The sequence below is a fragment of the Nycticebus coucang genome, chromosome 22 (genome assembly GCF_027406575.1).
Source record: "Nycticebus coucang isolate mNycCou1 chromosome 22, mNycCou1.pri, whole genome shotgun sequence".
Lineage (NCBI taxonomy): Eukaryota > Metazoa > Chordata > Mammalia > Primates > Lorisidae > Nycticebus > Nycticebus coucang.
In genome coordinates, this window is record NC_069801.1 from 59,534,453 (window position 1) to 59,550,421 (window position 15,969).

At 52.6% G+C, this 15,969-nt stretch overlaps 1 protein-coding gene across 4 annotated transcripts in view; it reads right to left on the reverse strand.

The window, feature by feature from the left end:
• The window catches only part of KANK4 (KN motif and ankyrin repeat domains 4), a 78,186-nt gene extending 65,777 nt beyond the window's left edge, over positions 1–12,409 (reverse strand). For all 4 annotated transcript variants that reach the window (XM_053575264.1, XM_053575261.1, XM_053575265.1 and 1 more), the window contains exon 1: positions 12,242–12,409. The gene's annotated coding sequence lies outside the window, so the exon portion shown is untranslated. The remainder of the gene's footprint in view (positions 1–12,241) is intronic.
• Between the last annotated feature and the right edge of the window lie 3,560 nt (positions 12,410–15,969).

Consider the following 15,969-nt stretch of genomic DNA (forward strand, 5'->3'; position numbering starts at 1 on the left):
GCTAGGACTACAGGTGCCCGCCACAACGTCCGGCTATTTTTTTTGTTGCAGCCGTCATTGTTGTTTGGCGGGCCCAGGCTGGATTTGAACCCGCCAGCTCAGGCATATGTGGCTGGCGCCTTAGCCACTCTTTCTACTAAGTATTAATTTCAATTAACAGGGCCCACCCTCCAATGGTCTCTTCAGAAAGCTCCTTTTCTGCCCTTGCCATTGTATTTCCATCAATTTCTGGCACTTTTCACCTCCTGCCTGTCATTGCTGTTATTTCCGAATATTTAAATCTTTCTATCTAGCAGATCCTACCTTGGAAGGATGGGAGGACTTTTTTGGTGTTAGCTATGACTTGGGTACTATGATCCTCACTTTGTAGGGGAGAAAACCAAAACTCACCAAGGGAGCGATCGTTCCAAGCTTTCTGTGCACATCGAGGCCTCTTGCTGCCCCCTGCTAGAATCCCCCCTCTCCTTCTCCATCTGCTGACTCGTGCTCAGCCCTCCAGACAGCTCTGCCAGCCAGAGCCCTCCCCACCCCGCACACCAGTCAGAGTGGCCCGTGCCCCATTCTGGCCCCCACAGTGCCCCAGCGAGCTGTGTGACTGCCCAGCTCCTCTGTGGGCAGTGAACTCCTTGCCTTGCCCAGGACCTGGCCCAGAGTAGGTGACCAGTCAGCACCTAGCAGATGGCAGGAAGGGAGTGAGGGAGCACTGGGAGGAGGAGGGACAGGACGAAGGAGAGAAAGAACAAGAGTGACAGGCCATGGGCAACCAGGAAGCGTGCGGTCTGCTGAACGCATGGCCCAAACCCTCCTTCTGGGCTGGACTGATGCTGGCCCGTGTGCTACGGACAGGGAAGGATCCAGCTACCACCCCCTCCTGAGGGTGGGCGGGCAGGCAGCAAGCTGCTGCTGGGCTGGGGCCCTGGGATCCAGCATTCACCTCCATCTCCACCTGCTCTTCCCTTCTGGTCTCTAGTCCAAGGGAAAAGTGTTTTCTGCTCAGTCAGGCTCTGCCACAGAAGGAGACCCTCAGAGGGATGACAGATGAGCCTCCCCTAGCAGGCCTTGTGGATGGGGAAGGGCCTGATGCTACTGCTCAGGGCAGCTGCCTGGACGGGAAACACACCCTCCCGAGTCAGGACATGGGGATCCTCTTTCAGAGAGCCCTGGAAGTGAGGCTCTGTGGGCTGCCGGAAAGCTCTGCGCAGCTGCACCCCCCTCCCTCCTTATGCACAGGCTTTTGCTCTGGGAGTCCCTCCCTGACCCCGACTGCAGAGAACCTTCCTGGTCATCAGGCTGCCCTTCCCCAGGGAATTCAGAACTCAGAGCCCTGGCCTGAAAGGATCTGGGGGAAGGGTCACAGGGTCCACCCACTCCTACAGCCAAGTGTGAGATTCTCAGGTTGCCTCCCACATGGATTAGAATCCAAGCACCTAGGCGAGGGCAGGGCCCCTCACCTGCAATTCTCTGGACTCTTTTTCCTCAATCTCTTCCCTTGGAGACCTGGGGCCACCCCCACCCAGGATCCCTATGACTTTCAATCCACCTCCAGGATAACTCCAAGAATACCTAGTGTCTTAGTCTGTGGGACAGCTATGACAAACCACAGGCTGGGTGGCAGGGAATAACAGACACTCGTTTTTCACTGTTCTGGAGGCTGGGAGAACGTGATGGGGCCACAGCACAGTGATTCCAGGTCCCACTTGTGGTCACATCCTCACCATATGCTCTCACAGAGCGCTCTCTCTCTCTCTCTCTCTCAGGCTTCTTCTTCTTCTTCTTTTTCTTTTTTTTTTTGAGACAGAGCCTCAAGATGTCACCCTGGTTAGAGTGCCATAGCTCCAACTCCTGGGCTTAAGCAATTCTCTTGCCTCCATCTCCCAAGTAGCTGGGACTAAAGGCGCCCGCCACAATGCCCGGCCATTTTTTGGTTGCAGCCGTCATTGTTGTTTGGTGGGCCTGGGCTGGATTCGAACCCGCCAGGTATATGTGGCTGACGCCTTAGCTGCTTGAGCCACAGGGGCCGAGCCTCTCAGGCTTTTTTTTTTTGCAGTTTTTGGCCGGGGCTGGATTTGAACCCGCCACCTCCAGCATATGGGGCCAGGGCCCTACTTCACTGAGCCATAGGCGCCGCCCTCAGGTTTCTTTTTATAAGGACACCAACCCCAGTCAGAGGGCTCAACCTTCATCCCCACCCCTGAGACCATCACATCTGGGGGGACGGCTTCAACACATGAATCCAGGAGGACATCAACTCTCAGGTCAGAGCACCAGGTCCTCACGGAGAGCTCTGGGCAGGCGCTTTGGCTCAGTAAATCCTCAGCAAAGCGGTAAGGCAGGGTGTTTTAACCTACATTAAAAGCAAGAAAATGAAGCTCAAAACCAATTTATAATTATGAAGGAAAAAAACTCATTAAAATGAAAGGAGATCACATTACTTGTGTAAACAAGATATTTAAAAAAAAAACTTGGCAACAGGCGGCACCTGTGGCTCCAGGAGTAGGGCTCCAGTCCCATATACCAGAGGTGGCAGGTTCAAACCCAGCCCTGGCCAAAAACCGTAAAAAAAAAAAATCTTAGCAAGAAGCAAGACTTCAGCTAGGAAACGTACTGATTCCAGTACTCTAAGAGGCTGAGGTGGGTGGATCCCTTGAGCTCAGGAGTTTGAGAACAGCCTGAGCTAGAGCAAGACCCTATCCCTACTAAAAATAGAAAAATTATCTAGGCATCCTGGCAGGCGCCTATAGTCCCAGCTACTCTGGAGGCTGAGACAAGAGGATCACTCGAGCCCAAGAAACAGGTTTCTGTGAGCTACGATGACGCCATGGCACTCTACCCAGGGCAACAGAGTGAGACTCTGCCTCAAAAAAAAAAAAAAGCCAATTTTGTGCTAAAGGCTTTATATGCACCATATCATTGCACCCCTGGGGTGACCCTACAATATGATTTCTTTTATTGTCCACATTTTACTGACAGGAAACCAAGGGGACCCCTCGGTCTTGTCTAGGGCTCAGGACCCTCCGGCTGACACAGGCCGTGATGCAGGATTCACAGGTTCCCTGCCAGGTAACGAAGGTGCATTTTAACCACAGCTCCCTGGAGAAGGCAAAGCAGCCTGAACGAACTCCAACTTGGGACTCAGCTCTGCCAGTAGGTGTCTTCTGACACCAGCAGGCACCCCCCACCCCTGGAGCTGACACGGGCTCCATTCAGCAGCCAGCAAAGCGGGGGAAGTAGGTCAGGGGGGCCAGCCCTGAGCCAGGTCCCTAGGGAGCCAAGGGAACAGCTGCAGGAGAATGTGTCCCTCATGTCTCCTGGCCCAAGAATATCAGCCCACCTAACAGGTGGAAGAGCCGCTGTCCTGCTGGAGTAAGAGGTCCTCATTCAGCAAAGAAACTCAGTCCTCTGCAACCCGGGGCCTGCCACCTGCCCTCCACCCCCGTCCACAGAGCGGGTGGTCTAGGTAACTGAGGCTTCTTCCACCTTCGGCAAATAGGAATCCAAACAGAAGCTAGGGCCAACGGAAGGGGAGGGAGGCTGGGGTTGGAGGGAGAGCTGTGGGGAGAGGGAGCAGGCGGGGCAGAGGTAGACACGGAAATGTAAGGGACTCAGGTGATAGAGCCCAGAATAGGTGTGTGGAGGGAGGGTACCAGGGTGCTGGGAATGGGCAAGTACACGGGAAACACTCATGCGGTCAGAGGCAGGCTGCTGTGAGGAGTGATGCCTGCCACCCCCAGGCCAGGCTGGTGGGGACCAGGTAAGCCCTCCTCCGGGAGCCCCCCCACAGTGAAGAAGATGGGGACAACTTCACGCATTTGAGGAGGAGAAAAGCACGGTCCCAAACGGCACAGAAGCATTGGACAGAAGAGGTAAATTTAGGAAGGAGGCATCATTTCGTCCATTTCACAGAGATGATAACCGGGGCTCAGCATGGTCTCAGCCAGGTGTGGCGTCGGGCAGACTTCTGCAGACTTCTTCCACCTTCTGCCCAACTCCACAGCTTTGGCCCACAATTTTTATCCCATCCTCACTCCCTGAGAATCTGGGCCTGCAAAGGGGTTAAGGCAGAGAAGGGAAGTGGTGTGAGAACAGGCAAGAGGCCATGGGCTGGGGAGGAGGGATGGACAGTGGGCACTTTTCTATCAAAACAAAATAGCAACCAGAGTTTTCCCAAACAGACTCTTCTGTGGTTGCCTGCAGTGGGTTTTAAGTGCACACAGGGCTGGGCATAAGCCTTTAATCCCAGCACCCTGGGAGGCTGGGGTGGGTGGATTGCTTCAGCTCAAGAGTTCGAGACCAGCCTGAGCTAGAGCGAAATCCCACCTCTACTAAAAATAGAAAAACTAGCTGGGCATTGTGGCAAGTACCTGTAGTCCCCGCTACTTGAGAGGCTGAGACAAGAGGATCAATTGAGCCCAAGAGTTTGAGTGAACTACAATGACACCACTGCACTTGACCCAGGGTGAGGAGGGAGACTCTGTCTCAAAAACGAAACAAAACAAAACAAAACAAAACAAAACCCAGCATTCTGGGATCAGCTCTGAGCTGAGCTCCTGGCTGCACCAGCTAAGAGCTCTGTGACCCCGAGGAGCAAATATTTCACCTCTTAAGAGTCTCACATTGCTCCCGAATGCAGTGGGAATAAAAAATGTCACAGCCCATCGAGCGCTGGTAAAGAGAAAAGGATGGCTGTTTTCAAAGGGCTTGGCAAGTGTCTGGCCCGTGTTAAGCGTTCAATAAAAAGTGGCAAAAAAAACCCATCTACTACTCTCATGTTGCTCTGATGGACTCTCCCCTCTTCTGGCTTCCTCCTCAAAACCAGCTGGGGGCCAGTCTCTCAGAGCCTCAACTGCCGCCTCCCCCTTCATACACCCCACAACCCACTTCAAAGCTACTTCTGCCTGGGCTCCATCTCCCGGCTGGGACTTCAGTTTGCACTGGTTCAAACGACTGTCAGTCAGGGCACATCCCTTGACCTCTCAGGAAGCAGCTGCCCACCAGGTGGTTGCCTCACCACACGGCATGGGGTCAGCCAAACAATCAGCAGAGGGGCTGGCGGGTTTGTGGGCCTAACAAGTTGCCCATGTGGACCCAGGATCTGTAAACTGACCTATGGACATACATCAAACCTTATACCCAAACCACAAATTCTGTGCTTTTGCGAATCTGACAACAATTTAATAGAATTTTCTACTGCTCAAGAATGTCTTCCACTAATTAGACAGAAGTAGATGAGGAAAGGGTAGGTGGCGGCGGGGTGAAGTTGGGAATAAAACTTACTAACTTCCCGGCAGGGGGCTCTTCATCTTTTCTGTGCCTTCACTCCTTTGGCAGACTGGAGAAGCCTGTGGATCTTTTCCTAGAATGTTTTAAAATGCTTAAAATGTGGGCGACGCCTGTGGCTCAGTGGGTACGGCGCTGGCCCCATATACCGAGAGTGGCAGGTTCAAACCCGGCCCCGGCCAAACTGCAACCAAAAAATAGCCGGGTGTTGTGACGGGCGCCTGTAGTCCCAGCTACTCGGGAGGCCGAGGCAAGAGAATGGCCTAAGCCCAGGAGTTGGAGGTTGCTGTGAGCTGTGACGCCACGGCACTCTACTGAGGACGATAAAGTGAGACTCAGTCTCTACAAAAAAAAAAGCTTAAAATGTAATAAATAGCTTCACAAAGAAAGCCAATAATATTGAAATATAATTATTAAAATTTAAAAAACAAGTGTGTAATAGGGCAATATATATTCTTTATTAATGTATTAAATAACCAACTCTAGCAGTATAGTAACTACTATAATTTCAAAGCCACGATGATTGTACATATATTTTAAAATAACTGTAGCAGCTAAAATGTAGTATGAAAATATCTCTGATTTCTATTGGTGACATCACTGTGGTTTGTTGCCCACGTTCATAATTAAAGAAAATGCTAAATAAAGATCCTCTTTGTCCCCCCTAGTTCATAAATTGCTCTGAATTCTATATATGGACCCCTTGGGGCTGTTGACCCTGAGCTAGGAATCCCTGTTGGGTCCGGCACAGCTCAGCCGTATTTGTAAGTGCTATGTGCCTGCTTTCAAGTTCACCCTTACCTCCTTTTTGAAGAATCTCCACCCACACCCTCTTGCTTCACAAGGCTGAGTTCTGCACATATGACCCTCCTCTGCCCACTTCTCTCTTCCTACTGGTCCAGGGGGGACCCCTGCTTCAGCAGCATCCTATGCCCAGGCTGCCTAGCACCTGCCAAGACCCAGCCTGGAGAGAAAGCCTCGGCCTCCAGAGAACCAGCTCAGACACCAGGATCTTCTCTGAAACTCAAACTAAGCAATAAAGGAGAGGTCCGTGCAATTACAGGGCAGGTGCTGAGCTGATAACAGAGTGAACCGGGGGCCAGCTGTACCTGTGGCATGACCTTGAACTCACAGCTTCTTCTTTTTTTTTAAACTATTTTTTATTAAATCATAACTTTGTACATGGATGCATTTATGGGGTCCAGGGTACTGGTTCAATATACAATGTGAAATGTTTACATTGAACTAAGTAACACATCCATCACAATCATATGCATTTCTTAATAGTTTTGAAATGTACCATGGCATCGTGTACATCAGGTGAGGTCCCCCCAGTTCACAGCTGCTTCGTGGCGTTGTCCGCATGGAGGATGTCTGGCCTCCCGTCAAGTCTGTGCTTAGGTATCAATATCTAAGTACCCCTCTTAACTGCAATTTGGCATTCTGAGGTCAACTGTGGTCCAAAACCATTGCTCTGAGAGAGAGCAAGAAAGTCCATAGCCACATAACTTTTATCACAATATATCCTTCTATTGTTCTATTTTATTATGGCTGTTAATCTGTTAAGGTGTTTAATTTATAAATTAAACTTTATTGTAGATATATAGAGGAAAAAACATAGTCTACATAGGTTTTGGTACCATCCATGGTCTAAAGCATCTCTTGGGTGTCCCGGGGGCGTCCCCTCAGATCAGGGCCGACGACTGCGCTGCATTTGTGGTGCTTACTACCTTCCTTAGAACCAGCTTAAGGGAGTCCCTGTGTTCTGTGTCAGAGGAGCCCTCTGTCAGTATTAGCAACCCCATTTCACAAACAAGGAAGCCAAAAGTGGGAGAACTTGCATAATGTGCCCAGGCTCACTAGTAGAGTAGGAAGCTGTTTATCCTTTCTTCCTCTCCTTTTAGGGGCAGGTTGATGGGTAATACCCTCTATTTTTTTAGATTTTAAATTACACATAGGATGCATGAAAAGAAGCTCTTCAAAAATTCAAAGATTACTGATAAAATGCTTCTCCACCCTCAATACTGTGCCTAACAGATACAGAGTCTGACCATACTAGTAAATCCAGGTGCCACCCAACGTGACCTTCTGTCTCCCCCCATGAGTAAAATGGCTACATTTTCCAGGAAGTGAGGAACAGCCAAGAACACAGCACCTGGAAACACTCAGCCCAGCCGGGTGCCCTGCTATGAAAACCAAATCGATTTCACTGGGCCAGCGTCTGGAGTGCTGGGCAGAAACCAGGCTGGGAGGGGATGGGCACCGAGGGCTGTTTTTTTATCTCTGCCTGGAGCAAATCCCCCCACATGCTGTATTTCTCTGCCTCCTTGTCACTTGACGTCAGAGGCACAAACTAGAAATACATACCAAGGACACGAAGGGGGGAAGTCGCAGCCACACTTAAAAAATACACATCCAGCCAACAAGTTTTATCAGGGTAAATAAGGAGAGGGATGGAATTGGGTTTGCGTTTTCTCCCACAGTGCCTGTGCCTCCAGAAAACAATTTGAAGGGCAGGGTGCAGGGTCTGAGTGAGACAGTGAGATGCTCTTTTTGAAAACACACTTCTCTCCCTTGGAGAAGGCACACTCAGCCAGCTTCTTCAGACACCGGCGATCTATAACTGCCTCTCACATTCACCATCTATGTACTCCAAGTCTTGGGACAGCATTTATTTCATCCTGGAAATTTCGACAGGCCTATTTTTAGCAGGTGGGCCCCTCTTCCTTCCTTTAATCCTACTTTGAAATATTATCTGTGTTGACTGGAAGCTGTTCGCAGAAAGGCCTGTGAGAAGCCCCTTAGTCCAAACTCAGCCTGGCAGATTAGCCACAGAGAGGTCAGAAGCCAGCTGTAAGCTACACAGCGGCCTAGCAGAGAACCTAGGCCCCAAGCCTGGGAGCCTGGCCTCTAAACCCGGGCCTCTCCCGCATATCTACTACAGGATGGCACACAGTGCTCAGCTATCTGACTTCCAAAGACAGAGTGCTCCATCAAATCCAAGTTGCACAGCTGACTCATTCCGTGACCCTGGGCAAGTCACCTAACTCCTCTGCGTCATTTTCCCCTACACACTGGGGATGATGAGAATGATGAGCACTAGGATCACTGCACGGATTGAACACGCCAGGAATCAACACACACACACACACACACACATACACCACGATCCCACTGTGCAGCACCTGTTTCACACACAGAAGTGAGTGAGTCGTGATAACTGTACCTGCACAGCCAACCCGAGGCAGGCAAGAGAGGATGGTCATCGAGTCCATTTTACAGTTAAGAAAACTGAGCCCCACGCCCCCACGAGGGTATAACTTGCACAAGACCAGTATTTTAAAAGTGAGCGCACCCTTAGCATTAAGAAGGCCTAAACATTCTCCCCACCACACCTCCCAAGGTATGAGTTGACCTAGGACTAAAGTTACCCCTTGCTGTTCCCTTGCAGAGCAGAACCTCGAATGCACCGGTACAATGGCTCTTCCTTAGAACTGGAATCAGCACAGGACCTGGCACAGAGCAGAGGCTCAATGAGGTTTGATGAACAAGTGAATTACTGAATGAATGAAGATCCTTATCTGCAAATAAGAAGGGGAGGTGTGAAGCAGGCAGGTAAGAGCTCTAGTGGTAGCAAGCGAGAACCCCGCCCTCTCCTTAACCTGCTCTGGGAAGACACCTTCGACAAGGCCAACAGCTGGACCCGTGATCTCGGTGGTCCCGTCCAGAGTGTCTCCCAGCCTGGCCCCCACGGCTCAGTCCAGGACCTAGGAGATACCTGTGAAGCACATGTGACCCTCCTCCAGCTAAAACAGATGTAATAACATTGCAGGCAAGCGGGTGCAAACAGGCCAGGGAGATGGCCCATCTGTCTTCCTAATTGTCAACATTGCCCATAATAAAATTTTTCTCCCTGTCACACCTTAGGCTGCTACTGAGCAGAAGCAAAACCAAGATATCCATCTTCCAGCCAGGAGCAGCGGCCTTCACAAAGTTCCAGGGACAAAGGAGGCTGCCCAGAGAAGCAGAGGAAGTGGGAAGAGAGCCCTGGACGGCGGTGCTTGGGCTCCCTGCTCTTAGCGAGCTGTAGATGGGTAGGTAGTCCCTGCACTCACTGAGTTTCCACCTCCTATAAAATTAAAGTCCAAAGTTCTGGAAATGGGGTATGGGGGGGCACTGTGACTCGCGTAATATTGGTGTTAGATGCATTTGAATGAGACTATCCATAATTTCCATCAGAATCTCAAAAATATATATAACACTTTCTTCCCCCCATAAAAAAGTTAAGACATACGGGCAGCGCCTGTGGCTCAAAGGAGTAGGGCGCCGGCCCCATACGCTGGAGGTGCGGGTTCAAACCCAGCCCCGGCCAAAAAAAAATGTTAAGAGATACTGAACCAGGCAGTTTCTACCCAACGAGCATTTTCTGAGCATCCTATGTGCCTGCTCTGCGCTGGGGACTAGGGACACAGCCCCAGAAGGGCCCTGCCCTTATGGTGGCCACCACAGGGGATGCTCACAGTGACAGAAGCAGGTCCAAGGAGTTTTGGAAACAAAGAAAAGGCAGCTTTTGACTCTACCTGGTCAGGAAAGGCCTTCCAGAGGGGAGGATCCTTATGCTGAAGGTGAAAGCTAAATGAGTCAGGGCAGCAAGAGCTGAGCCAACATGTGGTCAGCACTGGCCTAAAGCAGTGTGTTTTCTTTTTGTTGTTGTTGGCCAAATTTGTCTTCCAAGAGGTGCACTAGGCCTTCAGTCCCTGTGACTGGCAATACTGGCAGCTAAAAAAATTTTTTTTCGGAGACAGATTCTCAAGCTGTCTTTCTCAGTAGAGTGCTGTGGCTTCACAACTCACAGTAACCTCAACTTCTGGGCTTAAGAGATTCTCTTGCCTCAGCCTCCCAAGTAGCTGGGACTATAGGCACCTGCCACAATGGGGCTATTTTTTGTTACAGTTGTCATTGTTATTTAGCTGGCCCGGGCTAGGTTTGACCCACCTAGAACCTATGGCTGGTGCCATAACCCCTGAGCTATGGGCGCCGGCCCTGAAGTAGTATTTTGAGTGGAACCTGGCAGGTGGTCACTGCAGGGGCCGGGGTGGGACAGAGCCAGAAGTGAGGCTGGAAAGGTAGGCAGGGCCGGGATGAGGAAATGCCTGTGTGCCGCCCTAAGGAATTTTACACTGTAGTTCTTTCTAGTTGTAGAAGGTTCGGATGAGCCACCACTCTGAGCTCGAACCCCCGTAATGTTGGGCAGAGGCCTTGGTCTGTTGGAAGCCAAACAGGCACTGGGGAGCCAGGAGGGAACTGCCCTGCTCCTGGCACCATGGGTCGGCAGGCAGTCCAAGCTCTGGGCTGGTCATATGGGCATGCCCGGTTGAGGCCAGCAAGCTGCTGTCTCTCTCTCCCTGGACCGTGACCTGACCAGGAGGCCTCCACCTGCCGGTCATTATGGTTGAGAAAGGAAGACAGTGGTGATCCAGTGGATGGGATAGCAAGTAAGGTCACACCTATTCAGCCTCAGTAGCCAGGTGCAGGCCAAGGCTTTCCTTTCCTGCCATCTTCCCCTCCCACAGCTGCTCCTCAGGCTCAGAGGGCTCTCAGCACACTCCTGCCTGGCTTCAACCCCACGACTGCTGGACCTACCACTGGCTTTCTCAGGGCACCTGATCCTTTCCTTCTAAGCACGGGCACTGTGGAGGGAGAGTTCTGTATTTATTTGAGTGATTTGTTTCAGGTGGTCTTGGCCATTGTTCTGCAAGTTCCATGAGGCCAGAGAGCCCTATTTGTTTGCTGGGCACCTCACTGCCTTGACTGGTGCCCAGCACAAAGTATCTGCTGACTGAATGAGTCTGTACCCCGAGCCATCCCCCAAACTCACTGTGCCATGGACACGTTAAGGTGAACAAGGCCGGAGGGCTGGCCTGGAAAGGCGGGATCGGAATGGACTCTGCGTGGGACTGGATTTACCCAGGCACGCCCCTGAGGGCCGGATTTAATGCTCATCTTTCTCTGAGGGCCGGATTTAATGCTCATCTTTCTCAGTCCGCGACCCAGCCACTGGCTGCCTCTCATCCTCCCCACCTGATATGGTCGATAAGATTTCGCCCAGGCCTCAGGGGGTCTTCCGGGGGGGGGGTGTCTCCTGGAAAATGCCTCCTCCTTGCCCTAAACGCCTGCACCCCAGGGCACTGGGGACCTCAGACTGGGGGGTTTCACAGCCCTGATGGTGGAGTCCGTTCAGACCCAGCGCAGGGACCACGAGCGCGACTTTCCGACTCCCAAACCTGGTCAGTCTGCAGGGACTAAGTACCAGGGGTCAAAAGTTTGACCCCACGGGAAAGGCCAAAGGGAAAGGGGCTCCCTAGGCTGGCCAAGCGCCCGCGGGCATCTAGCCCGGCCGGGGAGCTGCCCCGCTGCCTCCGCCCAAGGTCACCGCCCAAGGCGAGCGCTGGAAGTTCAGCCAGGGGCCGAGGGTACCAGGGCACCGACTAGGGGGGCGGCTTTTGCGGAAGGAGAGAGAGTCGGAGCGCGCAGCCGGGGGTCCCAGTATCCGGCCGCAGGCTGCGTCCTCGCCCGCAGAGCCCCGCTCGGGAAAGCTGGGCGGGGGCTGCACCACCCGAGCCGCAAGGGCAGCGCGGCCTCCCCTCCCCGCTGGCCTCCCTCCTCCCCAGAATGGGGCGCGGGGGCCGGTCTGGATGGGAAAGGAGCCGCGCCCACCCTGGAGCAGTCCCCCCTCCCGCGCTGTGCGGACCCCAGGTCCTCAGGTTGGGGGCCAGGTCGGCCCAGGCTGCCGCAGCCACTGCCCTAAAGCGAGCGGGGGATGCGGTGCTGGGGAGGGTGCGAGGCGGGCGGCAGAGACCACAGGACAGTGGCCGAGCGCTGGGGCCACCCCCAGGGCGCGCGGGCCGGGCGCTGGACGCCGCAGCAGGCGCGCTGCCCGGGGCTGGGGTCGCAGAGTCCTTACCTTGGAGAGCTGCGCGAGTCCGGCGGGAGGCCGCCCGCGGTGCCCGGGGCCCGGTTGCGGGGGGCACACCCCGGCTTCGGGGCGCACGCAGCCTCGGGTGCACAGTCCGCGCCCCGGGCGCGCACCCGGAGCTGGCGCACTGTGGTCGACCGGGGCGCGCACACCGTCTGGGCGCACCCACCGCGGCCAGGCCGGACTGTCCCCGCGTCTCCAGCTGCAGACCCCGCCCGAGACCCCGCCTGCGCCGGGGAAAAAAAAGCCGTGGCGCAGCGCGGGCTCGGGTGTGTAGGAAGGGGCTGAACCTCAAGAGCAAGGGGAGGGTCTTAGCCGCGGTAAACCCAGGAAGCCCTTGGACTTGAGTTTAGGATGAAAACTTTTCGGAAACTCCTAACCTGCGTGTAACGCTTTTCAGATTTCCGGAGTGCTTCCACGCACACTTTTCTCATCTGGGCATTTATCCTCCCTGGACAGACGCGGAGACGGCCCGAGCCAGGCCCAGCGCCCACCTGGTAACGGGGGTCTGAGCTCCCGGCCAGCGGATGGGAGAGCGGGGCGGGCTGGGACCAGAACTTTCACCTCTCCGAAGGCTTGTCTTCGTCTGTTTCCTTTTTTCCTTCCTGTCTGTATCCCACCTGGAGAATCCGAAGCCTTTTTTTTTTTTTTTTATTTCATACTCCCATCTCCCACTTTTTTTTTTTTTCCTGCAGGTTTTTTTTTTTTTTTGGCCGGGGCTGGGTTTGAACTCGCCACCTCCAGCATATGGGGCTGACGCCCTACTCCTTTGAGCCACAGGCGGCGCCCTCCCACTTAAGTTTTTGATCAGTTCAAAATATTTGCTGCTGACCTTGAATGACCATCTTCCTGAGAGCTGGCAGGGCGCTTTCTCACGCCGGAGAAGGAGCTGCTGCTACCTCCCCCTTTGCAGGAGAGGACAGGGAGGCATAGGGTCAGAGAGTAGAGGGCCTCTGGGACCCCAGATCCCAGCTCCGGCCCGCCATGCGCATCTTTCAATGTGCCCACTGAGACGGAGGACACTTTGACCTTGTGACCTGGGTGGGGGAGATAATTTGGAACAAGGTACTTTCTGGGACGTTCATTTTCTCCTTTGGTAGAAACACAGTATTAGAATAATTTCAGTCCCACTAGGGCCGCACTACAGCAAATCAGTACCCTAGAGCCAGAGTAAATGGCAACAGAGGAGCCCTGCCCCTATGCGGGCACGGTAGGGAGTGGTGGGGACTGTGAGCCCCTCTGAACTCTTGTCCAAGGGAAGTGGCTGCAGCTCCTCAGCTCCAGCCATCTGGACAAAGGAGTTCACATGGCCAACTTCTTCCATTTTTTTTAGAGAGCCACAAGTGATTTAAGGAAGGGTCCCAATTTGTCAGGAGGTTATTTTATTTTATTTTTTAGAGGCAGAGTCTCATTCCCTCTGTAGAATGCTGTAGCATCACAGCTCACAGCAAACTCCAGCTCTTGGGCTTAGCTGATTCTCTTACCTCAGGCTCCCAAGGAGCTGGGACTACAGGCACCTGCCACAACACCGGGCTATTTTTTTGTTGTTGTTGCAGTTTGGCCGAGGTCAGATTCGAACCTGCCACCCTCTGTATATGGGGCCAGTGCCCTACTCACTGAGCCACAGGCGCCACCCAGGTGGTTATTTTTTAAATGTTGCACACTTTACATATGGGCCAACACTGCTCAAGCTTAATTAAATGAGCTTATGGATCAGATCCGGTCTGCAAACCCAGAATTTGTGCCCTGGTGTTTGGGGCACAGCATATCATTTTAAAATCTGGGGAGACTCCCAGCGTGGATCACTATTTCTGTTTTAGGGAAGAGGAAGCCTGATTCAGGAGGGGACCATGACTAGCACTAGCAAGAGGTCATACATGCTAATTGGTACAGGTGGAGATGCAACCCAGACTTCGCAGCTCCTGCCCTCTCTGACCTCATGCGCTTTCCCCTCTGTATTCTCTGCTCTTGTGAAGAATTTGTTTCTCGGTTCCCGGGCATCTTGAGCCAAATTAGGCACAGGGCTGGCGCCCAGTGTGGAGACAGCACCTTTCCTGGGAAGACAGAACGGTAGTGCCAGACTTCTGTCCTCGAAAGCAGGAGCTCAGCCTGATGACTCAGAGACGAGACTGTGTCTTCAGGGTAAAGCTGAGTCAGGCGAAGCAAGATCTGAACTGGGGCAGCTGGGGCCCCTGAAGCCCAGATTCGGGTAGTAAAAAACAGGGAGAAAACCAGACTAAGCAGATTTACCCCCCAAACCACTTCCTCCCCACACCCCCACAAAACCAAAAGCCACAGGCAGACGCCAACTAGAACATTGCCTGGTTTTCCCTGTCATGACAAGAAAGGAATAAGAATTAGACTGGAAAGGGAGCCCCTTGCATGACCCTGGAAAGAGGGGACCCCTTTTGGGCATCAACTCTTCTAGAGTCCCAGGCTTGGGCGTCTCCAGTGCAGGACCCCTGGGCGTTTCAGATGGGGTGAGTGTTGGTGCTGAAAGCTCATGTGGAGAGGCTGGGCACAGCCCTGCTGCAGCCTGAGTCTTCATAGTCGAAGCTGGAGCTGCAGAGACAGAACGCAGGGCCTCCCTGCCATCACCCTTTGCTGGATGTGGGGTGGCGTACAGGAGGGTTAACATGGGATCACTATTTACTGTGTGGCAGGCACTGAGCTGAGCAGGTCATGTGCATGATGTCACTGGGACTCGCAGCAAACCTGCAAGATAGTTATTATTCTCTCAGGAGGATCATGAGGCACAGTGTCACTTCCCTGAGGATGTGCAGCTAGCACATTGGACAGGTAGGATTCAAACTTGGGTCTTGGTGACCTAAATACCAACCTTTCTAACTGAAAGCCTGAAAATTGGGTTCAGCAGGGAGATGCATGACTCTGATCCTGCTTCAAGAGACACCTGTCCAGCTGCAAGAAGGAAGGTTCACTGACAGCCCACAGTGTGCTGAGCCCCAGACAGCTCCAGATGGCCCGCAGCGTGCTGAGCCCCAGCGGGCCAGCTTCTGCCAGGGGCGTGTTGGGAAATGTGTGTGCAAATACACAGTGTATTCTCGTTACTCTCTGTAGTTCTAGGAGCTCTATACAGGGGATTCCAACACTGAAATACTGAATACTGAGCCATTGCCCCAGGAGAAATACAGGTTAAAGTTTCTGAGAGCCTCTGGTCACACGTTCATCAATCCGTCAATTTATGACCATGTTCTGTGTGTGTTTCTGTTTAAAGATACCTTATTCAACACACATTTTTGGTTTGTTAGCATTGAACTTATCATAGCCAAACAGCCCTAGAACTCATGCCCAAACCGAGGTTCCCTAACGCAGGTATTTCTCCCTTGCAGTGCGTCACAGCCTTCTTCTGTGAGTAACACTAATCAGCGCTTCTGCGCTTAGGAGGCCATTTCAAACAGCGAGAAAGGGATTTCCAACAAAAGGCATAAAAATACAGCCCTGGATGGACAGTGAGAAACGTGCCTGCTCATAGTATCAGGGTTGAGATCAGCAGGCAGTGGTGTTGACTCGTTTAACATCAGCTGAGAATAATGTCAAACAGCTCAAATCTTTTGCTGTTACTTGCATGTCTACAAATGACCACAAAAGCACCAGGCGTATTGATTAAAATTTATGCAAATAAATTTTGGCTAATAGGTAAATAGGCAAATGCAAAATCAGCAAATAATGATGATTGTACAAATATTCATATGGGC